The following is an 11339-nucleotide window of genomic DNA, read 5'->3' as shown; positions in this document are numbered from 1 at the left end:
TCTCACAAATTGATATTTCTTCTAAGAAAAATATTCCGTTTCGCTAATAGCTAGTTCACGCATAATGGATTGAGCGAGATAGACAACAGTTGCCGAAATTACAAACAGCTGAGGTAAATTACATATTTTTTACATTTATATATATTTTTAATCTTACTTTGTTACTCTAACTAACAATTTAACTCTGCAAAGCGTCCTTTTTATTATGAATAAATTTACAAAATATATCATTCAAAATGATAACGGATAGTGAAAGTGATAAAGAAATAACAGTACCTCGCCGAGAAACTCGGAGGCTTAAGCTAGGGTTTCCTAGGACAGCGGTGCCCGTATTTTAACGGCCGTAGTGAACGGTGATGCGATGGACAGCCGTCGTAACGGCGACTAGAGTGTGGTTTCCTAGGAAAACGGTGTTATCAACACCATTTAACACCATTTCCCTAGGAAACCACTCTCTAGTCGACATTATGACGGCTGTCCACCGCATCACCGTTCACTACGGCCGTTAAGATGCGGGCACCGCTGTCCTAGGAAACCCTAGCTTTAGCAGCTCAACCTATTCCGAAAGTGAATATGACAATAACGATATTTTTTTAAGTGATAGTGATAATAATTTATAATATGACTCTTACGAAGAGCACGAAATCGAAGAAGCTTTTTCTGAAGTATTTTTGGATCAATATCGAGCTGATATACCTCATTTACGTTTTGTTTGTAGAATAGAGTTTGTATAGTAATAATTACGTTTTGTTAGTAGAGTAATAATTACTACGAAATGAACAGCTAAAACATTTTGATTTCCCATTACTGTGGGTACCCATTATAATAAATTAACAAATGTTTTTTTTTAATATTCAAACGTCCTAATTGACAATCATTAGGTTCCATGGTGAATTATTTTTATGGCTCTTTACTTATTTGTTTATATTCTTAATTATGGGGTTTTCCGGTGATATAGGGACCTCACTAGATAAGAGTTATTATATTAAAGGTAAAGCATTCAATTAGTTATTCATTACGGAAGTACATATTTATTTGTGTAATCACTGAATCGGGCTTAATAGCGGGGAAAACACCAAATATAATTATTTTCCTCAAATATCATATAAGTGATTAAAAATCTAACTATTAACATTGATTTATTTTTTATTTCACTGTTTTTGGAATGTAAAAAAGTTCACTGTTTCAGGTCCCGACTAGCTAGAAGTTTCCTATGTTTAGTCGTTTCTCTTTTCTTAAAAGCACTGCGAATTTAAACAACATAAGTAAATTTATAATGAGGATGTTTAGTGGTTTTAAAAAAAAAAATTGCAAAGCTTTTTTTTTCAATTTTTATGTATCGTATTATCAGCGATACGATATTTTAAAGTTTTGTATTTCTGACATTAATCCGCGTGTGACGTCGCAAGTTCTCTTCCGCTTTTTCTCGGTTAGTTCTGTTGATTGGTCCATTGATGATTAGCAAACCGGAAATCTTACACAACCCTCTTATCATTGATTGATTCATATGAACAAGTGACGTCGTTCAAAGTTGTTCGTATTCATTAAAATATTTTTAATGATTTTTTATTCATTTTCAAGAAACTTTGCCGTACAATTTAATGCTTAAATTTTTACGGCGCGAAAGAAAACATTTTTTGTATAAAATTTTCCGTAGCGCTGAAATAGGTACGAAACTAAATAATAACCCGTCGAATAAGTCATTTTTATGTTCTGAAAATGTTTTATACCACTGACGGTTAAGTGCAACAAGCAGTTCCCGAATTCATTTACCCTTTTGGGGATTATGACGTCAGCATCAGTCTAGTTAGAACTTTATGATAGGGATTAACAACAACGATATATCGTTGTTTAGCAGTATAAGGGTTAAATTCAATATTAGAATATGAATAATTTTCAGTTTTGGAATTTAATCATAACCGAGTACCTAAGTACCTATTTATCAATGAAAAGTATTTTTCCAAGGTAATAATAGCAAGCAAACTAACGTTCGGGCAGGACAACGTCTGTCGGGTACTCTAGTTATATATTTTTTATTTTGAGTTTAATAAAATCTAAATTTTTAAACTGCTTTCAGCCATGTTTTTTCTCTCTAATAATATTATTGTACTCCTTAGAATAAACATAGTTCATTGGCGACCTTAGCATGTAATATAATATAGAAACTTCACTTGTCCATTAGAATTAAGTCTAATTTTGTATACTATAAAACTATGCACCTCCGGGTACTTGGTACCGGGTTGTGGTCCGGTGGTAGTATTGTGGACTCGTGGGCCAAAGGTCCGAGGTTCAAATCCCACTATAAAACAAATCGGTTTCCATTTTTCCAGCACAAGTTATTTACGCCTTTAGGAAATGGTCTAAAAATTTAAAATATTTGAGAAGATAAGTATTTCTGTTTTTTAAAAAAAAAGTAATTGTACTGTATGTTTCTTGAATAAAAGAAAATAATTTAAAATAATAAAATTTCGAAAGAAACAAAAAAAATTAGGGACTAGAAAATGCTAATATTTTGATATTTCGCTCTCTGAAAATTTATGTTGCGATTATTTTACTTACCCAAATGTACCAATTCTATAAGCAGCCATCTTTTCCTGATGTGGCCGTGTGGCAACGTTAAGTTTTCGGGTTTAGAAGTACGCAGATAGATGAAATTTTTACCTGGAACAAACAAAAATATATTAATCAAATGTGTACAAAAATGCGATATTAATGTTGTTGTCAACATGACGGTGTCTCTAAAGCAGTGGCTCCGAGAAATTATGAAAACCAAAATTTTAATGTTAAATCTGTGCGTTTTTATTTTTTTAAATTAATAAATTTCATTAAAAGTACATGTTTTTGTAAAATTCTAAACATATCTACTTTTACACATCTAGTAAATGTTATCACTGTAACTCTCCAAAACAAGAGACTAACTCTTGTGCTTGGAGAGTGACTTACACTGTTTTAGTTGTTTATTTATAGGAGTTTATATCATTTTAAATACGAGTACATAAGAAAGAAAAATAAAACTATAGGATATATAAAGAAAAAACATAAAACAATAATACATTCGTACCAATTAAAATTAAATTTTGTTTTTACACGTGTTCAAAAACTTTTCTTTAGATTAACTTAAAATTTATTTATTGATATATTATTGAGTTGCAAATATTATTTATTTGTTTTACAGAAACAAACAGTTGACAATGATATAATAACATAAAAAAGATACGGCTTAAGGACAGACTAGCGAAGTTTCTAAATAAAAATTATACATATCAAATTGTGGTACGACAAAGGGGTGTGGTTATGTGTATTTGTATGAGAGTGAGTATATAGGTGAGTCTGTGTGTATGTGGGAGTAAGTGTTCGAGTGCGTGTAAATGTGACGGATTATCAACTTCTGAAGGCAGAGTGTTCCACGCCAAAAGTCCGGAAATTGCAAAAGCCATATCACCAAATTTGGAACTCTGGTTGCGTGAATGAGGTCGTATCACCTTCCCTACAGCAGAACAGGAGGCTGAGCGGAGAGTGAGGCGCCTATCTGCCAGCTCGTCCGGAACGCAGAGTTCCTTAAGGTATTGAGGAGCCGTGTTATGCATCGCCTTGTACATTAACCAACACAGCTTGTACTCGACCCTCTCTGGGAAACGTAACCAGGGAAGACTTTGACTTCGAGCAAGATGATGATGATACTATTGCATTAGGGATCAGCAGGCTTGATGTTACATTTAAATTTCTCGGTCAATTCGCCGGGTGCACATTTGCAGTACTAGCACGCGAGTCGAATTCGCGACAGAAATGTCTGCAAACGACCGCGATCGAGTGCACGCACGGCGGAACATACGACGCGATCCGACGTCATTATTTATGGCCGGCGGCGCGGGTGATTCGGCCGCACTGTGCGCTATCTGTCAACTGCGGGACGCGGGCCGATGACAGCCGCCGCCATGTGCCAAAACATCATACTTTACTGCAGACGCGCGGACCGGACGAGATTTATTGCTATTTGCGTGCTAATCAAAACGGAATAGCGCGTTGATGTTACCGCTAAACGCTAAATCACAGTACCCGGCAGTAAATAAAGTACTTTGGGCTTACGAAAGAGACTGCCGACTTTTTAGCGTCGTCTCTGTCGCACAAAACCGGTATCTGTAAGAATGTAAATTTGTTCCAACAGAGAGGGATACATGCATAAGGTATATTGTTAGTCTTAGGAAATATGACCACATTTCTCACTTCTGTTCAACGTACTTCATAGTCCTAACGCTCCTCCTATATACCTCCGTCAACGCTTATCAGTTCATGGTTTACCTCTTCGTTCTAATTCTCAAAGCACTCTCTTACTACCCATCCACAATTCCTCGTTCTTCTCTAACTCATATAGTGTCCATGCGGCTCCACTGTGGGTGGAATCATCTCCCATCCACCATCAAAGATGTTACTACATTGTGTCTGTTTAAATCACGTCTGAAGAAACATCTCCTTTCTCTTGCTTAATCTCTTCTCCTTTCCTCTTTCCTCTTTTTTCCTTTTTCCCATTGGATAATGAGTACTCATTTAGGGTAATTTTTATACGAATACAGTTATGTATCTTTTATTTGTATATTTTAAGCTTTTTTTTATGATCGGTAACTTAAATTATGTAAATAAAACTTCAATTTAATTGGTTAGTTGGAAGAAATTGCCATTTGGCAATGAGCCCCCCAATGTAGCAGTTTTGGAATAAAAATAGTAGTTTTGGAATATTTTCCATATTTACACCGGTGAAATTCAAATATGTGATTGCGCAGCAGGATTATACGTCGCGAAACGTAAATATTTTGACATTTAATATTCGGTGTTCGCGGATGTTGCATTGTGATCGCGAATACGATAAACCACCATAATGAGAAATTGTTATCACGTCGCTTATTAGCACGTCGATAGTTATTTGTGATTGAGCTACTGACATTCAGAGTTATCGGGTAAATAGCCGGTAAAGAAATGTTATTATAAGTAATACGATAATAAATAAATAGACTCACCCAGTTTGACTTGCCGGGAATCGCGGCCGGGACCCGATTCGTGGCAGGCAAACGCGCGAAGCGCTATACCGCGAAGCGAAGAAATGCAATTCGTTTAAATGTGACTCAATTTTCTCCGGACTTGGGGTTGAGCGAAAAAAGTGCCCCGCGGTCGAGTGGTCGTTACTCTTGATTGATTAAATCGCCTCCCCCGTCCCCGGTTCGAGACCTGTCCCTTCGTTAAATTAATCGACCGACGGAAGGGAGACATTTTTGTCGTTACAAAACTTTATATTTACTATTATAGTTGGATAATTTATACAGCGCCATTTTGTGAAAATCACCTCGAGGGCCCAATTTCCCACAGCAAGTAAAGTGTTAGTACGAGAGGCGCGATGTTACTATTTATTGTGTTGTGCGCGTAATTCGGGCTGTGTTTAGGTTTATGTTTCTTTTTCGTAAGAGTTTCATTGTACGAGTATTATACCAACAGCACTGTGTGCACAACAATACAAATAAATAAATAAGTATGTTTGAACTCACCGCGCCCGCTCCGCGCAGCGAGACGCTCGCCACTACGGCCAAGGACTAGGAATTTATAACAAACCACTACCCCGTTTCCCCGTAGGGATCGGTGGAGAGGATAGAACGCCATATCACTCTGTCTTTGCATACAGATCTCGCTTCCTCTATTAATCGGCGTGCGTGCATGGGAATCCATGCACGCACGCCGATTATTCCTACTTTTGACATGTCCATCTTCAAGTATTTGATGGACTCGATCGTGCCATGTCTTTCTCGGTCTTCCTCGTTTTCTGCATCCATCAACATTCGCGTAGTAAGTCCTTTTGGCCGTTCTTTCGCTGTCCATTCGCTCTACATGTCCAAACCGACGCAGCACCCCTTTCTTGATTCTCTCGATAGCGCGTGTCTCAGCCTTACACAGTTCACGAATCTCGACATTTGTGCACATAATCATACATCGTTTTACCAAACATTCGCCAGAGGGATCGCATTTCGAGAGCATTTAACCTACTTCCATCATTACTTTTCAAATTCCATACTTCGCTCCCACACATTAGAGTTGACACTAGAACTCCATTTTGAAATGCTAGTTTTGCCTCCTGCGATAAACATTTGTTTATTAAAGTAGTTTTCAGTGCACCGTTCACCCTGTTCCCGGCACTCACCTTCCTTTCAATATCTTTCTCAGTCTTTCCATCCTTAGTAAACATACTTCCCAGATACACAAATTCTTCTACCTGATTCGGAACATCTCCGTTCACACTGATCCCACATTTAGTTATATTTTCATCCCTTCCAAAAACCATCACTTTCGATTTATCAACATTCATAAGCAAATCGCTTTTCTCGCATACATCGCAGACTTTTGTTACCAAGAATTGCGGGTCTCCTTTGCTGCTAGCAAGAAGCGCGGCATCATCCGCATACAGAAGACAGTTAACAGTTAGGCCACTCATTTTCGCTCCCATTCTAGAATCTTTCAGTTCTTTCATACAGTTATCGGTATATATGTTGAACAACCATGGTGACATTACACATCCCTGTTTGACTCCTTTAGGAATGTTAATGTGAATGACCCATCACCTTCACACATGCTGTGCTGTCCTTGTACTCACATTTAGTTATATTTTCATCCCTTTCAAAAACATGATCAGAAGGTGTTAAGTAAATAACAGCATTTATCGATACTATTCCTGGCAGATTACCTTTCGTTCCCATCCTTCCTCTGACCCATTCTTATGGTACCTACCTAACATCAAGATAGAAGATATTCAAAATTAGAAGATTCGGATTTAGAACAAAAAGCAAACAACATTTTTGACTTCACATAAAATCGGATAAAAAATGGTTGGAATCGTCGCGCGCCGTGGAAAACATTGTTATATTGTATGGTTCATTTTGTCATCCAGTGCCAGAAATTGAAGAACATTCAGATCATATTAAAGGTAGGTATCCATTCCATGTTCCTATCCTTTCTCAAATATTTCCCATTTCACAAAACTGAATGAAATTCGTTTTTCGTTAACAGACGGAATTCTGGCAAAAAATGTTTTTTTAAATTAAAAAAAAAAAAAAAAACATTGAGCCAAGCCAAGACGAAGTTTTGCATATGCAGGATTAAGATGTAATTTTAAATCTTACCGTTTTATGTTAATTAGGCAATAGTTGGTTCGGCCGAGGAGGCAAGCGAGGTCCGAATCGTACACAGTAACGGGGGGTATAAAATACCAGGTGCGCTTGTTCGCCCCTAACGACTACACGGCCAGAATTAATTACCTTCGCGTTGTAATTAAAAACACTGTAGGACAAAGTTTTAATTTTGAATATTATACTTGTATATTATATATTTTGTCCGAAGTGCCAACAAAATTTTACATACACAGGCCAAGTATGTGGGTAAAAAAATGGTCGCCAGAGGCGTTTTAACATTTACATTAAACTTTGATGGCGGCAATACTTGTGGTTTCGTCCAGAATCTCGTGTAGACGAAGAAACATGATATTTTTAAGCTAATACGGTAGATATTAATAAATAAGAGATCAGTCTGAACGGAGATATTCTGAATCAGGTAGAAGAATTTGTGTATCTGGGAAGTATGTTTACTAGGGATCGAAAGGAGGGAGAGTGCCGGGAACAGGGTGAACGGTGCACTGAAATCTACTTTGCCAAAAAAAAGTTTATCGCAAGAGGCTAAACTACCAGTTCACAGTGGAGTTCTAGTGCCGACTCTAATGCATGGGAACAAAGTATGGAATTGGAAAAATGATAATGAAAGTAGGTTAAATGCCGTCGAAATGCGATCTCTCAGTCGAATAAGTGGTAAAACGATGTATGATAGGTGCACAATTGTCGAGATCCGTGAACTGTGTAAGGCTAAGACATGCATATCGACAGAATCAAGAAATGGGTGCTGCGTTGGTCTGGACATGTAGAGCGAATGGACAGCGAAAGAACGGCTAAAAGGATCTACGATGCTAATGTTGATGGATGCAGAAATAGAAGACCGAGAAAGACATGGCATGACCAAATCCGACGAATGCTTGAAGATGGACATGTCAAAAGTCGTAATAATCGGCGCGCGTGCATTAGGAAGATGTATGAATGTAGAGGAAGCGAGATCTGTATGGAAAGATAGAGTGATGAGGCGTTAAATCATCTCTGCCTACCCTTACGGGAAAACGGAGAGATGGTTTGAAAAACACCTTTTTTTAAATCGTGCTCTCAAAAAATAAAGTAAATCAACATTAGATCAAAATAATTATTTTACACTTTCCGACCAGCAGTTCACGCATTCAGACTAAACTTAGGTACATTTATTCTCACATAAAATCGAAATTTTGAATTAAGATTTGTTAAATAATCAATAAGTTGAAAAGGAAAGTTTGGAATAAAAAATTTTGGTTTTCAAAAATAAATACAAGCAGGTGCCAGCCCACGGACGATGAAGTGTTCTTATGCAAAAATACCTTTTTACATAAATATTTCATGTCAACCATGTCGGGAATCGAACCCGAGACCTCTTGCATGGCAATAGCGTTCACCACTACACCACGAGGCTAACATTCACAACAAAAAAAAATACAAAAGTTATTCAAGGACTTAATGACAGTATTCAAAAATGTCATTTTTTAGATATTTCAAATATTTTTTTTTAAATTCTTATATCCTAATTTTATTAATTATAATAATTAATAATTTTGGAGCACTGTCCCCTCGGGCGTGTAGAATAAACTCACAATAATGAAGTTGTGGTGAGTGTTCGGAAAAGTGGGAGGGGGAGGCCCTTGCCGCTTTGCACAAAAAGCACAATCAGTGATCATACAAAAACTTCCCGGCAACGAGCAGACGCTGGGAATTTGGGAATTTCGGCAAATTCCGCCAACTCACGATCGAGTCCATTAGCGTAATGGTACAAGGAACGCCCTTCGCTTGTCATGTCGGATAACATCCCCAGATCGGAATCTATTTTAAAGATATTGTATCGATAGTAAAAAATAAAAAATATGTTTTTATTAATAAAATTGGTTAGTAGACAACTTATCTATATATACACTATACACTTACATTTTCATTATTTTATTGACATATTTTAGATCTTAATTTTAACAGGATGTTTTATTTTTGTTTTGTAGATATGATTTTTAATTGATTTGTTTTTTTTGGCTGCATTCATGAGCACCCACTACTTTCACATTTTTTTCTAATGTTTCATATTTATTCAAGTATACGTTTATTAATTAATTTCATTGTTTTTTTTTTTTTTTTTCTTCCTTCTCATTTTATTTCTTTTTTTTTTGTTTTTCCTTTCTTTCTTCTGAATGCTATTTTTTTTAAGCATTTAAAACAAAATAAATATATGTTCATTACTTTAAGTGTGTACAATATTATGTCTAGTCTTTTATTTGAATCTTATTAAAAACTAATATATGACAAACTATTATTTAATATTTGATTTAAATTATTTATTGACAATTCTTAATGGAATTTCATTGTTATAACTTACATTTACATTAAAGGTACTAATAAAAAATACTTGTTACACTTTCACTTATTTGTTCGACCAATTAGCGCTTTCACCCTCTAATGGGCATCTTAAGACTGGTAAATATTATACAGCGTAAGGATAATTTTAAGCAAAAAATGCCATGACTCGACTGACTAAAATTTAGCAAGATCGGGGCACCTCGAAAAAAACTAAAATATTAATAGTGCGTACACTTGTGTTCCCAATATTCTTGTATGGCGCAGAAACGTGGATAATCAAAGCACGTGAGCAGGAGAGAATAGACGCCTTCGAGATGTGGTGTTGGCGTCGAATGCTGAGAATACCATGGACAGCCAGAAGAACAAATGTCTCTATACTGGAAGAACTCAAGATAAAAGTTCGCCAAACGGCCATATGCTGCCAACGTATGCTGCAGTTCTTCGGTCACATGGCTAGACGCGACCCAGAAAATCTGGAGAAAATAATAATCACGGGCAGTGTGCCAGGACGTAGAAGCAGAGGCAGAGCTGCAGCTCGATGGATCGACCAGGTGAAAACAACCTCACGGGCGACCCATATGGAGCTGTGGAGAGGCCGCAGAGCCGTGAAGAGTGGAGACGCTTTGTCGATGGAATGGCTCGTGAGAGTACCAATAATCACGACCCTCAGAACTAAGGAACGACAGAGAAGAAGAATGAGAAGAGGGATAATTTATATAAAACTAAATATCATCTCAAGTGTAGGTACATTTAAAAAATAAGTTGAAAGATATGCAATACGTAATATTTCAATGAAACAGAGTGGGGCAAATTGTTGAAACATGTGTTGGCGGTGTACTGTAAAGCTTGGGTTTCCTAGGAAAACGGTGCCGATATCTTAACGGCCGTACGAACGGTGATGCGGTGAACGGCCGCCGAAACGGTGACTAGAGAGTGGTTTCCTAGGAAAACGTTGTCATATCTGGCGGCCACGGCAGCTTATCTGTCAAAAATATGCCCTAGAATGCGATCTGTCATATTTGTCGTTATTTATGAATAGTTTGTCACAGTTTTATTTAATTTTAAACATTTTCGAAGGCATGCGACCTTCTCGTGCACGAAAATTGTATTAAAAAAAGAGTCAACTCTTTTTAAGATTTTTAAGACAGTGAATTCAAGGAGAAATACTGTTTTTCGAAGGAAAATATGAGGCGCATAATTACTCTAGTAAAACTCGATTTGGAAGGACACAAACGAGATGAGAAAATACCAGTAGAACTCCAGGGCCTATTTGCTATTCGGTACTGGGGTAGTAATGAGGTATGTAATGAATAATAATTTTGGCAATATGTAAGTATCGTTTCTGTCAATTCATTTGACAATTTTAAATACGTAAATGTTTAATGCCTATAGATATTAACTTTTGATAAATCTTCCAGATTCAAGACGACTCTGCTGATATACACGAATTTAGTCACCTATTTCAACATCAACATCAATTGGCATGAAAAACACCGGACTATATTATAATGAAGCCAGTGTCCAGAACAAATCTAGTTATATCCGGCTTATTTTGTATGAGAGGATTTCTTAAAGTTATAGGTGCAATAGATTTTTTTTTAAATTTATTAATAACAAATTTAAATATAATATTAAATACAATTTTTTACATTAATCAATTACATATATTTACATTAACGTTTCCCATTACGTAAAAGAAATAAACAATTCTTGTGTACATAATCGGGAGTGACGTCTTATAATAGATTATTTTAGAATAACATAAATAAATTACAAAAAAGATATTAACGATGTTTTCAATCAGTGTTACATAAAGAAGAATTATAGATGTAATTTTTT

This window comes from Micrasema longulum, unplaced genomic scaffold, assembly GCF_059751315.1.
Source record: "Micrasema longulum isolate JH-2025_06_02 unplaced genomic scaffold, ASM5975131v1 h1tg000637l, whole genome shotgun sequence".
NCBI lineage: Eukaryota > Metazoa > Arthropoda > Insecta > Trichoptera > Brachycentridae > Micrasema > Micrasema longulum.
This window is presented reverse-complemented; position numbering follows the sequence as displayed.